The 12001-nt window shown below is 47.2% G+C and overlaps 1 long non-coding RNA gene across 2 annotated transcripts; it reads left to right on the top strand.

The window, feature by feature from the left end:
* The first annotated feature begins 692 nt into the window (after nt 1-692).
* Gm42045 lies at nt 693-11719 on the top strand. 2 transcript variants are annotated; one of them, XR_879228.2, is made up of 3 exons: nt 693-980; nt 4146-4259; nt 11215-11719. It is a non-coding gene; the product is annotated as a predicted gene, 42045 (long non-coding RNA). The 2 variants fall into 2 exon arrangements; XR_879227.2 differs by lacking the exon at nt 693-980 and adding an exon at nt 1997-2305.
* The last annotated feature ends 282 nt before the right edge of the window (nt 11720-12001 follow it).

Here is a 12001-nt window from a genome sequence, read left to right as displayed (position 1 = left end):
CAAATTTTCTTTTTTGTTTTTTCTCCCATTCTTTCCTTCTTTCTTTCTTTGTTTTTTTGTCTCATTTTTTTAAAAAATCAAATATAGTCTAACAGGTGTCAAACTGAAAAAGGAAACTTCAGTTGAGAAAATGTCTCCATCAGATTGTCCAGTAGGCAAAAGATCATTGAGTATTTTCTTGACTGATGATTTACTATTGCAAGTGCCATCCCTGAACAGCTGGAATAACAAATCAGTCTGCACAAGATAGTAATTTTATCCCTTCATGACCTCTTCTTCAGTGCCTGCCTCCAAGTTCATGTTCGATTTCCTGTCCTGACTACCATTCATAATGTATTGTAAGATATAAGATGAAATAAACTCTTTCCCCAGCCCCACCCCCCAAAAAAGATTTGCCTTGGTGTCTCTTCATAGCAATGAAAACCCCAACTAAGACACTCATCCTTAAATGGTTAATCTTGTAAAAAACTTAGGACCTCCCTAGGATCAGGTGCTGTGTGTGGGGGTGTCCCTTGATCCTGCACAAATTCACTCTCCGGGGAAAAGCAGTGCTGACCAGTCCAGCTGGTGTCTTGGCTTGCACGTGAAATGTCTCCCACCAGCTCCTAGGTTTGAATACTTACCCGTAGCTGGAAGTGCCGGAAGTGTTTTGTGAGGTATAGGAGCATTGGGAGCTGGGGTTTGGTTGGAGGAAGAGGGTCACTTCTTTCCAGCCTTGTAGTGTACAGTCTGGCTTTGCTCTCTTTCTCTCTTTGCTTTTGATCCACCCAGATGTGAACAGGCAGCCTGATGCTCCCGCTACTACAGCTGAGAGTCTTTTCTGCCACCGGAGATTCCTCGCTACCACGCCTTCCCTACCATGATGTATTGAGCCCTTAAAACACAGCCAAAGAAACCCTCCCTCACTTACCTGCCCCTTGTACTTGATCACAACAATGAGAAGGTAGCTAGCTACTCCACCTGTGAGCTTCCGGAGACAGGTGAGACTAGTCTGTCCCAAGAGGAAGACGTCTGTAATGCCCCATCCCTTGTCCTCAAGACTGAGGACCTTCTGTCTTGATTTGGCTTACACTCAGCTGCAGAACCTTGCCCTCTCTCTGTGGTGGAAACTGGGATTTTAGCCTCTCTTCAGTCAAACATACCTCCAGCAAATCCTCCCCCACCCCCCCTCTTATAGGTTGTGTCTCTTTGCTTCTTATGGAGCGATTTCCTTGTATTTGAGAATCTATCTCAGTTTCCTAATCATTTACTCATTTTGATCAGTTTCTGCGGCTACCATTGGCCGAAAGCCTCCTTAGCGTCAGGATGGCCCCTCCTCCACCGGGGAAGAACAGCTGCAGACAACAGCTGATCGGAGCGGTGGATTCTAGACCCTCTGTCTCAAGGGGCATGCGCATGGGTTGGGTGATTCCACGTCAATGAGGAGCTCCCCTGCTTCAAGATTCCAGTGGCATTCCGTTGCACGTTAGGAATATATCCCAAAATAAATCCCATAAATCCCCATTGCCTGTTACCACTGAGCTGCTTCCTGGCTTCCTCCCAGGGCCTGTAACACAACTAGGTCCCGTTCCACCCAGGCCTGCCCTATAGGTCCCTTTTATCTTGGCAAGGCTGGGTCTTCATCATCTTAGATTACAGGATTGTCTTTCAGTGGCTTTTCCCCATCGCCCTGCCTGGCTCCGATGCTCATTTCCATTATTGCTCTGCCCCACTTTGGGTTTATCTGCCAATCTTGTTAATAATCCGAAAGACTCAAGTATTGAGGGGTTCGCCCCCTGGTGTAAGCAGTGTTTAGAAGTAGGGGATGTAACCGGATCAAGAGGACTCTGAAGTCATTGATGAATTAACCCACAGATGGCCTCATAACTGAAGGGACTTTTGGGAGGAAGGGATCTGACTGGAGGAAGTAGGTTGCCAGGGTGTGTATTTGCGGGGTTATCTTGTGCCCGTCTGCCTCCCCCAGTCTTTCTCAGCTTCCGGTGCAGTACGTGGTGGGCAGCTTTGTTCTATGGTGGGTTGTTTGTGACGTTTTGCCTTGCTTTGAACCAGGAGCAGTGGTGTTCACTAGCCAGGGGCCGAAACCCCTGAAACCGTCAGCCAAAATGAATCCTTCCTTTATTCCTCTCAGAGGAATGGCTGACAGGGAGAGCTGTCTCTAGTTTGTTCAAAGGACATCCATGTTGCCTAACATGACATTCATCCCTGTTCGGGGTTTGTTAAATGAAGAGAAGCTGCCTGAGACTGTAGCCCAGGCAGTCACGTGACCCATAGGTCCCTGCGCTCCCATCGCTTCTGTTCTGTCCAGGTACTTACTTGACAGCTTCATCCTGCCCTCCAGGCTCAGCCCAACTGTGTTCAGGGAAGTGAACAGCAGTGAGGCTCCTTCTCAAGGCAGGAGGGCGAGAAGCGCTAAGCAACATCCTCTTGCAGCCAGCGAGCTGGTGGGCTGCGATGGATTCCAGAAAGAAGCCACATGCAGTGAGAGTGTTCAGAGGTCCGGCAGCCCGTCTGCTTGAGCAGATTCATGGAGATTTGTTTGCTATTTCTCCCTCTGGGAATCTGGGTTTGATTGGTATTAGTCAAGGTTGCGCTTTTTTCTTTCTTTCTTTTTAAATTACAGTTGGCAATAGAAAACCAGACTCGACACAACTGTGTTTGCCAAGACTGTAGTGTTATGTAAAAATATTGCGAATATTAAGATTGTGATTTGGTCGCTGTTCCCAGGCAAATTCACTTACACGCTGTAGGTGGTTTGTGTGAGAAATGCCCCTCACTGTCTCAGGTACTGGAATACAGGGTCCTCAGTTGGTGGCGCTGTTTGGCAAGGTTTAGGAGGCGTGGCCTCGCTGAAGAAAGTCCTTGGGGGTGAGCTTTGGGGGTTTTATAGCCTCATCCCTTCCAGTCCTCTCTGCTTCGGGCTTATGGCTGAGGTTGGAAGCTCTCTGCTTCCTGATCCTGTGTCTGTGTCCCGCCTCCTCATGATGGACTCTTACCCTATACGGAACTGCCCCCAATAAACTCTTCCTTCTATAAGCTGCTTCTGGTCAGGATGTTTTCCCATAGCAAAAGGAAAACAACTCAGATAGTGTTTGTGACATACTTTGGCTTCTGGCTTCCAGGAATAAAGCCCACACAATCACACTCTGACTTCACTGTGAACCGACTCTCCTTCACTGGGTCCTGTGACTGCTTTGCTCATTTTCAGAAGCCCCCACCCCAGGGCCTTTGCACATACTGTTGCTGCTGCCCCAAGGACATTTGCTCTGAGTCTTCCCAGTTCACCTCCTCCTCTTCCAGTCTTTGCTCAACTCTGCGCATCCAGGCCTGATCTTCCTATTTAATAGTGCAACCTTCCCTCCAGGACCCTAGTTCACTTTGTTTACTGTAGAGTGATATCATTATTTTTGGCTGATTGTGGTTGAAAGTCAGGAACCATCCTCAACTCTGTTGAGGCAGCGTCTCTCAACCAGATTCTGAACTCACAGATATGCGTAGTTTCCCTGGCAACCTTGCTCAGAGCTTCTCCTCCTCCACCTTCAGAGACTGGAGTCATAGGTGGTCAGCTATACTAACTGGCACTACACACACACACACACACACACACACACACACACACACACCACACACACACTCACTCACACACACACACACACACACTCACTCACTCACACACACACACACACACTCACACACACACTCACATACTCACACACACACACACTCACATACATTCACACACACACACACTCACACACACACTCACACACACAGACACACACTCACACACACACACACTCACACACACACACACACACACACTCATACACACAGACACACACTCACACACACTCACACACACTCAGGGATCCAAACTTTGGTCCTTATGCCTATGTAAAGTCCCGTTTAGCTTTTTGTTGACTTGACACAGATGGAGTCATTGGAGAAGAAGGAACTTCAACTGGGAAAAAAAACCCCACCAGATTGGCCTGACGAATAATTAATGTGAGGAGGGTAAATCCCACTATGGGTGAAGCCACCCTGGATGGGTGGTCCAGGGTTGTATAAGAAAGCAGGATGAGAAAGCCAAGAGGAGCAAGCCAGTAAGCAGCATCCATCCACAGTTCTGCTTCAATTCCTGCCTCAAGGTTCCTGCCCTGACTGCTCTCAGTGATGGAGTGAGACCTAAGATTTGGAACCCGAAGTAAACCCTCAGCTCGCCAAGTTGCTCATGGTTTTCATCTCAGCCACAGGGACACATGGTAAGCACTGACATCCTCCCAGCCCCCGGTCTGTGTTTTACACTTTCTCCAGATGTTTCTGAGGGTAGCTGCCGTGGATCTGGGTAAAAATGGGAGCTCGGTTCTTAGTCTCGTTCAGTGTGCGGTGCTTATGCTGTGGAATTCTGAGTCTGGATGCAAACTGAGAAGCGAAAGTCGCTCATTTCCGTGAGCCTCGGTTTCCTTACCTGTAATGCTTGGGGCATGAGTATAATTGTATAAAAATTAAATGAGGTGGTGCATATGAAATTCCCGGCACACAGGAAACACTCAATAGATATAGCATCCTTGGTCCACCTCCCGCCTTCCTCCTCTATAGGTCTGGATTTTGGGGTGAGGGATCGGATTATGAACACTGGAAAGTTAATGCAGGCGCTGGACACATAGCTCAGAAGTTAAGAGCACTGGCTGCTCTTGCAGAGGACACAGGTTTAGTTGCAGGCATCACGGTGGCTCACAACCAGCTTTAACTCTAGTTGCAGGGGAATCTGATGCCTTCTCTGATCCCCGCAGGTACTGGGCACACACATAGTACATATATGTGCATTTAGGCAAAACACTTATACACCTACAATTTTTGAAAATGAAAGAAATTTTAAAAGAAAGTTAATGCATAGTATGCTAAGGAAAAATACAAACCCCATGGCTTCAGAGGATTTCTGCAAGGCTTGTTCAGACTGGCTGCCTCTAATCTCTCTCCTCTGCTCGTCCATTCTTATCTCACCTCCATCAAGCTTGCATGCCTCCACTCCCTGCAATTGCACTTGCCCAGGCTCCAGTAACATCCTTGTGGCTAAATTCTGTATGTAGTATTTGAAACAATCATTCATGTTCTCTTCTTTGCTTTCTGGGATAGCCTCCTCCCCTTGGTCCCCCTCTTGTACTTTCTCTTCTTTGCTTCTGGGATAGCCTCCTCCCCGGTCCTCCTCCCGTTTCTGGGTAGTCAGTCTTGTTGACCTCTGCCATTCTTTAGCTCTATAATACTGAGGCCCTCCTGGCTCAGGCCTCGGATCTCTTCTCTGTAGGTACTGTCTTCTTTTAGGTGATCTTATCCAGTCCTTTGTCCCCGCAGGCCACTCTGCTGCACCCTGCTTTCTATGTCTTCTTTAAACTCCACTTGGGAATCTACAGCTGTGTCAGCTTCACCAGATGGCTGGTTTACAGAGACACCAACCTGAACAGAGCTCCTGAGTCATCCCCATCGATGACTCATTTTATCCACACCTATTTTTCTGGAGAACCTTGACTAATACAAGATGCTCACTACTAAACTGAGAGCTAGGAACTCTGGCTTTGCCTCTGTCCCTTGCTGGAGATGCCTTTGAAAGCCCCATCTAAACTCACCAACCTTTTTTAGCTTGCATTAGAGAGAACACATTCAAGAGGGAGGAGCCATCAGGGGAAAGGAGGTTGAACTTCACCAGGTCAACAGGTCTTCCTTGAGTGTGTAGCAATTCCTATCTGTTACTAGTGAGCTGGGTTAGACTCTGTCAGAGCAGTGTCTTTTACCCATTGCAAGGAAAGGGCAAATACAATAACAGGGAAGCTGGATGGGAGCCCAGTGCTGCCTAGACTTTGCTGAGGAGATAGACAGTCCTCCAGCTTCCCAGAATTCTTTTCGGGTCTGGTCTGAACTAGGACATGGAAGGGCAAGCTCCCAGCAACATGCAGATCCATGAGCTCATTTGTGCTTCCTCAGGCTGAGGTATAAGAGCCTTGAGTGTATGTTACTGCTTAGAGATAGAACTCCAACCCAACAGTGATTCCAGGCCCTTGGGTAGACAGTGCCTAATTGGTCCAGGGCCTTGGAGGCAGGAGGATCGACTTCTGTACTAACCATCTTGGGACAGTGATCTCAGCTGCTGTTCTGAGAGGATTCAGGATTTGGTAGATTTCAAAGCAGAGGTTGCAGGTACAATTGCCTCAAGAGTCCCCATTCTCCTTTGTCTGAGTCCTGGAGGAAGAATAATTATGGAAATTAGGAAGAAAAATGGAATATTCCTTTCGAGAGGCTGAAAGCAGGTACCAAAGTCCACTTAAGTTATTTTTAGAGAGAACGGTTTAGACCGAGTGCTTCAAAAACGGACGGTGAGCGTTAGCTCCAAGATGTTGTGTGCCAGCCTAAGAACGCTCTCGAGCTCTGAGTGGCTCACAAGGGGAAATTGCATCTGGTAAATCATGGGAAAACAAAACCAGAAGCAGGCTAAATGCATTGAGAGCCACGGATGTCTAGTTAGAGAAGTGGCTGGCCGACCTGTTCATAGATCTTGACATCTTGGCCTCAATTCACCTCATCTTAGTAAGTGCTACAGTTGTTTGTCTTGATTAAAAGATGAGTGGCTTAGTATTCTATATTATGAAGTCTTTCTATTCCTTGTTTCTTTTCTTCCCCTCCCCCAGCATAACTCTCTCTCTCTCTCTCTTATCTTGTTGCCCACGGGATTAGTCAGGAATGCCATAGTACCCTACATAAGTTCTCATTTACCATTGGTGAAGCTCTGCCTTAAAGTTAGAAGCTTTGGAGCAAGGTGAGCTTTTGGTACAATAGTGGCATGGCTGTTTTGGTGGTAACCAACCACTTTTTAGCTGGATGGGGGTCTGCTTCACTGGTGAAAGCACCCATCTTCTGTTATAAAACTTGTCAAAAGACGGCAGCTTTTGGGCTCTTGAGGGGGAAGCTGCTATTGTTATTTTGCTAAATTTACATGATATGCCTGCCAGACTGCCTGCAAACTATTTGCATTTATGCCCCCCAAATTAGTGATGCTGTCAACTTCAGAGAAGTACCTCTTTGTACTAGGTGACTCCTAGATACTGTGGAGACTCCTGTGAAGCCAATGTGATGAGACTAGGTGGTTGGATGCTCAGCTATAAGTGGGGCATCTGTATCACCTCCAAAGCTTGGGTAGGAAGAATGTCAGAGCCAAAGGAATGGGCCCAGTGTTAGAAAACAGGGTCTTCTGGCAGTGATTACCTGCACAGTATCAGGCAGGGAGCATTCCATTATAGAATAGGACGGCCCCACCTTTCCCACTTTTCTTCTTTCAAGATCTGTAGTCAGTTTATGGTTGTTAAGTAAGAGGGAACCATTTTCTTCAGCAATGTGTCTCTGGCGCAGGCCTTTAATCCCAGCACTTGGAAGGCAGAGGCAGGTAGATTTCTGAGTTTGAGGCCAGCCTGGTCTACAGAGTGAGTTCCAGGGCTACACAGAGAAACCCTGTCTCAAAAAAACAAAACAAAACAGAACAAAAAATGTGTCTCCTAGTACATTGCCCACGCTGCTGTAAGCAACCCTAATTAAAGTCATCGGGTCACCAAAAAATAAAACAAAACATAAACCCCAAGCAAAACCTGTGGAAGTTGAAGAGGCATTAGCTGAGAAGGGGAAGGGAAATCCACAGAAGGAAATCTGCAAAAGAGGGTAATGGTATTGAATATGGCATATATATATTGTGTGTATATATATAGTGTATATGTTGTGTATATATAAATTGTATATATATACATATGCAAAAACATAAACATAGGTTTCACCCCTGGATCTACTAAGCGGTGGCTGGGTGAGGTCTAGTGATTCATGTTTTTAGTATTCTTGGTCAGTTTGGCCTGCTAGGTTTGGAAAGGACAGGTTTATACATTGTCTGAGCAGCACCAGGACAGTGCATACCCATAGAGCAGGCAGAGAAGGCAGGGGTGAAGCCATGCTACCCTGGACATTGGCCTCATGGAACCATACCCATGAGATAGTGGGAATGTCTCAGATGGAAGCTGGCAACATGAACAGAGGAATGGAGGTGGTGGGCGTACTGGCTGGTTTTGAGTGTCAACCTGACACCAGCTGGAGTCATCACGGAGCCTCATTGTGGAAATGCCCCCGTGAGATCCAACTGTAAGGCATTTTCTCAATTAGGGATCAAGTGGGGAGGGCCCAGGCCACTGTGAGTGGTGCCATCCCTGGGGCTGGTGGGCCTGGGTTCTATAAGAAAGCAGGCTGAGCAAGCCAGGGGAAGCAAGCCAGTAAGCAGCACTCCTCCATGGCCTCCAGGTTCCTGCCCTGTGTGAGTTCTTGCCTGGATTTTTTTCCGTGATGAACAGCAACATGGAAGTATAAGGGGCATATACCCTTTCCTCCCCAACTTGCTTCTTGGTCATAGCGTTTCATCCCAGCAATAGAAATTCTGACTAAGACAGTAGTGGACAGAAATTCTGTTGTGTAGCAGGGATACAGGTGCCAGAGAACTTTACAGTAGCATGGAGTTTCTGGGGTGTTTGTGAGGGTATTTCCAGAAAATGTTAGAATTTGAGTCCATGGACTGAGTGAGGATCAACCCCCCCCCCACGTCAATCCAGGCCGAACAAAAAGTCAGGGGAAGAACAGGTTCTGTCTTCTTGAGCTGGGGCATCCATCTCTCCTTACCTTGGATGTGAGAAGCCCTGGTTTTCAGGTCTTTGACGTCATGACTCAATTTGCATTTAATTCTCTGAATTTTGGCCTCAAATTTAATGATATCACCAGTGTTCCTGGAGCTCAGCTTACAGAAAGCAAGCGGTGGGACTTGCTGGCCTCCGTAACCCTAAGATTATTACTTCTGGTTAGTGGGGGTCCTTCCTGACAAGCTCAGATTCCAGGTGGGACGTGCTAGAAGCTGCCCGCGGGTTTTCCAAGTGAAGATGACCCTTCTGGGTCCTGTCCAGATGTACACAGGAATCCAGAGCTTCAAGGGGTCTGGAGCCAGCAGATGGTGAGATGCACTGAGGTGGAAGGCAGGACAGGATCATCCATCAGGAGCCTTGAGTGTATAAGGAGCAGACAGAGGCCTGGACCACATGCGGGTGAAATTCTATATTTCAGACTCAGGAAGCAGAGAAGTCACAGAGAGGCTGGAGACCTGGGGAGTCTGAGACATGATGTTCTGGGTGACCTTCAGAGAGGGAGCTGTCAAAGCTTTCTGGGAGAAGAAAGCAATCAGAAGAGGCAAGCAGTTCTTAGTGCTGTGTCTGTTCTACCCGCGGTCTGATACACTTATTTAATAAAAGAAGTACAGGGAGAGGGGAAGAGGAAATGTGACAGACCCTGAGGGCTGAAAGGAAGTATCGCTGCCATGTAAAATTATCATTATGGGATAAAGTTAATTTTGGTATAGCCCAAAGACACGAGGCCAGAATGGGAACAAAGCTGAAAGGAGAGGCCACGGTGAGGCTGGGTGAGGGTCCCCACACCTGTCTTGGGTGGGAGTCTCCACACCATTCCTCTGCAGTCATCTCTGGGTGGTGTGATGGCCACATCTCTCTTTCCCAAGCTCACGTTTATGGCTGGAGCCTTCTCTCTCTCTCTCCCTCCACTCGGGTCCTGAGATCCAAAGAAGTCAGAACCATTCTTTCTAGGCCAAATGACTCTGGGTATGTGTGTGTGTGGGGTGGGGGGAGATGGGACATGTGGGGCCTGAGGCAATAGCTTACTTGGTGTCAACTGCTTGCTCCAGTCTGATTACCCAGAACCTCTGTTAAAAACAATCGGGTGCAAAGATTTTATTTCTGTCACTGCGATAAAACACACGACAGGAGCAGCTTGGGGGATAAGGAGTTTATTTTGACTCGCAGTTCCTGAGGGAAAGTCCACTGTGGTGGCAAGGCATGGTGCCGGGAATGTGAAGCCAGCTCAGTCACATCCATTGGCTGTCAGGGGTGGGGGGTGGGGTGGTGAGCGAGAGCGAGAGAATGAGCAGGAAGCCGGGCCAAGGCTACAAAACCCCAAAAGCTACTCTGGTGTTGACATACTTTCTCCAGCAGGGTTCTGTAATCTAAAGATTCCTTCTAAAGATTCCATAGTTTTTCCCCTAAACACCGTCACCACCTGGGGAACCAACTGTTCAAACTTGAGTCTATAGGGGCACACTTTACACTCAGACCACACCATAGAGTACAATCAGGTAAACTTTAATATGGATTTGGAACTTGCTGGCCTGCCAACCTAGCCCATCTGGTTAAGTTTCAGGCTAGGGAGAGACTCTGTCTCAAAGAACAAGGCAAGGTGGGTGGAGCTTGAGAATATGGGCTATATAGGCTCCCATACCCGGATACACAAGTGCAACTTCACCCCCACCCTCTTTCAAGAATGAAAATGTGACTCAAGTTAGTTTAATCAGACTGAAACCTAGGGCTTACTCAAGAACTCCCGGAAAGGAAATTTCTCTCTTTTTTTTCCTGTTGGACTTGAACCTGGGGGCATGGGTGGGGAAGATGGGCGGCAGGTGATACAAGCAGACCTGAGAGATAGAGAGCAGCTGTTGGTGTTGTGTAACTCCCAGAACCATCCTCTTTCAATCTCCTGCACACCCCGAGCTTTACTGTCCCATGTTAAAGAGTTCCTTTTCTTTCCTTTTTCTTTTTTTGCTAAAATGATTTAAGGTCTTTGCGGAAACCCAACCCAACCCCTTGCTTGATCTCTTTGACCCCCATTGTGCCTTGAACATTTGCTTGCCTGTGGCTTTAACACCTGTGTAATTTATCAAAGAGGGCTTTAGACACAGGTGACAGATCACTGGCGACAGGTTTTCCTGAGCTCTGCCCAAAATAGCACACTTTGTATTTTTCCATTTGAAATCCTTCATTGTCAAGCCACACCGAGAGGCTTCAGCCCCGGAGTTTGTAGGGGCAGGACATAGAAACAAAGACCTGTGAAACAATTTTCCCTTTTGGGGGATGAACAATTACAAGGCCGGTTGTTTCCAGAATCCCATGTATTGGATGAATGTGCGTGTGAGACAGTGACTTCACTTAGGATTATATAAAACTAATCACCACTTCAGAATCGTCTACCCTTGGCAAACTGGGTCTTAGAGGCTTTATAGCCTGATTCACCTCTTGATTGCTGATATAAATTGATTTCAGATATAGGTAGCCTAACTCCTCTCTTCCTATTTTTTTCTTAAACCAGGATGGACTGTATCCCTCTGCGACTGTGAGCCAAAAGAAAAATCTCTCGAGCTGCCTTTATCAGGGTATTTTATCCCAGAAACAGAAAGGAAACAGACACATCTGGATGTTTTATTTTGATTTTATCCCATGAGTTCTGGGAGATAGAACTGAAGCAAGTATTTTATACCAACTGAGCTATATCCCCAGCCCTACAAGTTAAATTCTCTAACTGCCTGATTCACCTCAAAGACATAATGATGATCTCTGGTTTGGATCTCAAGACCTGTGAGCAGAGGGAGAGAGATGGGGCTTTAGCCAAACACCTCACCTGACCATGGAAGAGACATGAGGTTTTCCTATACATCATCTAACTGAACTCTCCCAGGTTAGGTCCACCACAGAGATGTGTGTCACCTTCTTCTATGGATCTAGAAATGGACATGTAATGAGATGGATTGAGCTCCAGCTTGTGGGTTTCTTTTATTGAGAATCCCCTGAAGGCAGAGTGAGTGTTAACATTTTGTCTAGGCTCTGCCCCACAGTTACCTGGTGCCTTAGTCAGGGTTTCTATTACTGCACAAACATGACCAAGAAACAAGTTGGGGAGGAAAAGGTTTATTCAGCTTACATTTCCATACTGCTGTTCATCACCAAAGGAAGTCAGGACTGGAACTCAAGCAGGTTAGGAAGCAGGAGCTGAATGCAGAGGCCATGGAGGGATGTTACTTACTGGCTTGCTTCCCCTGGCTTGCTCAGCTTGCTTTCTTATAGAACCCAGGATTACCAGCTCAGGGATGGTACCACCC

The sequence above is a fragment of the Mus musculus genome, chromosome 8 (genome assembly GCF_000001635.26).
Source record: "Mus musculus strain C57BL/6J chromosome 8, GRCm38.p6 C57BL/6J".
In the NCBI taxonomy this organism is placed as follows: Eukaryota; Metazoa; Chordata; class Mammalia; order Rodentia; family Muridae; genus Mus; species Mus musculus.
Note: the sequence above shows the minus strand (reverse complement) of the source record. Positions and strands in the feature narration are given on the sequence as shown.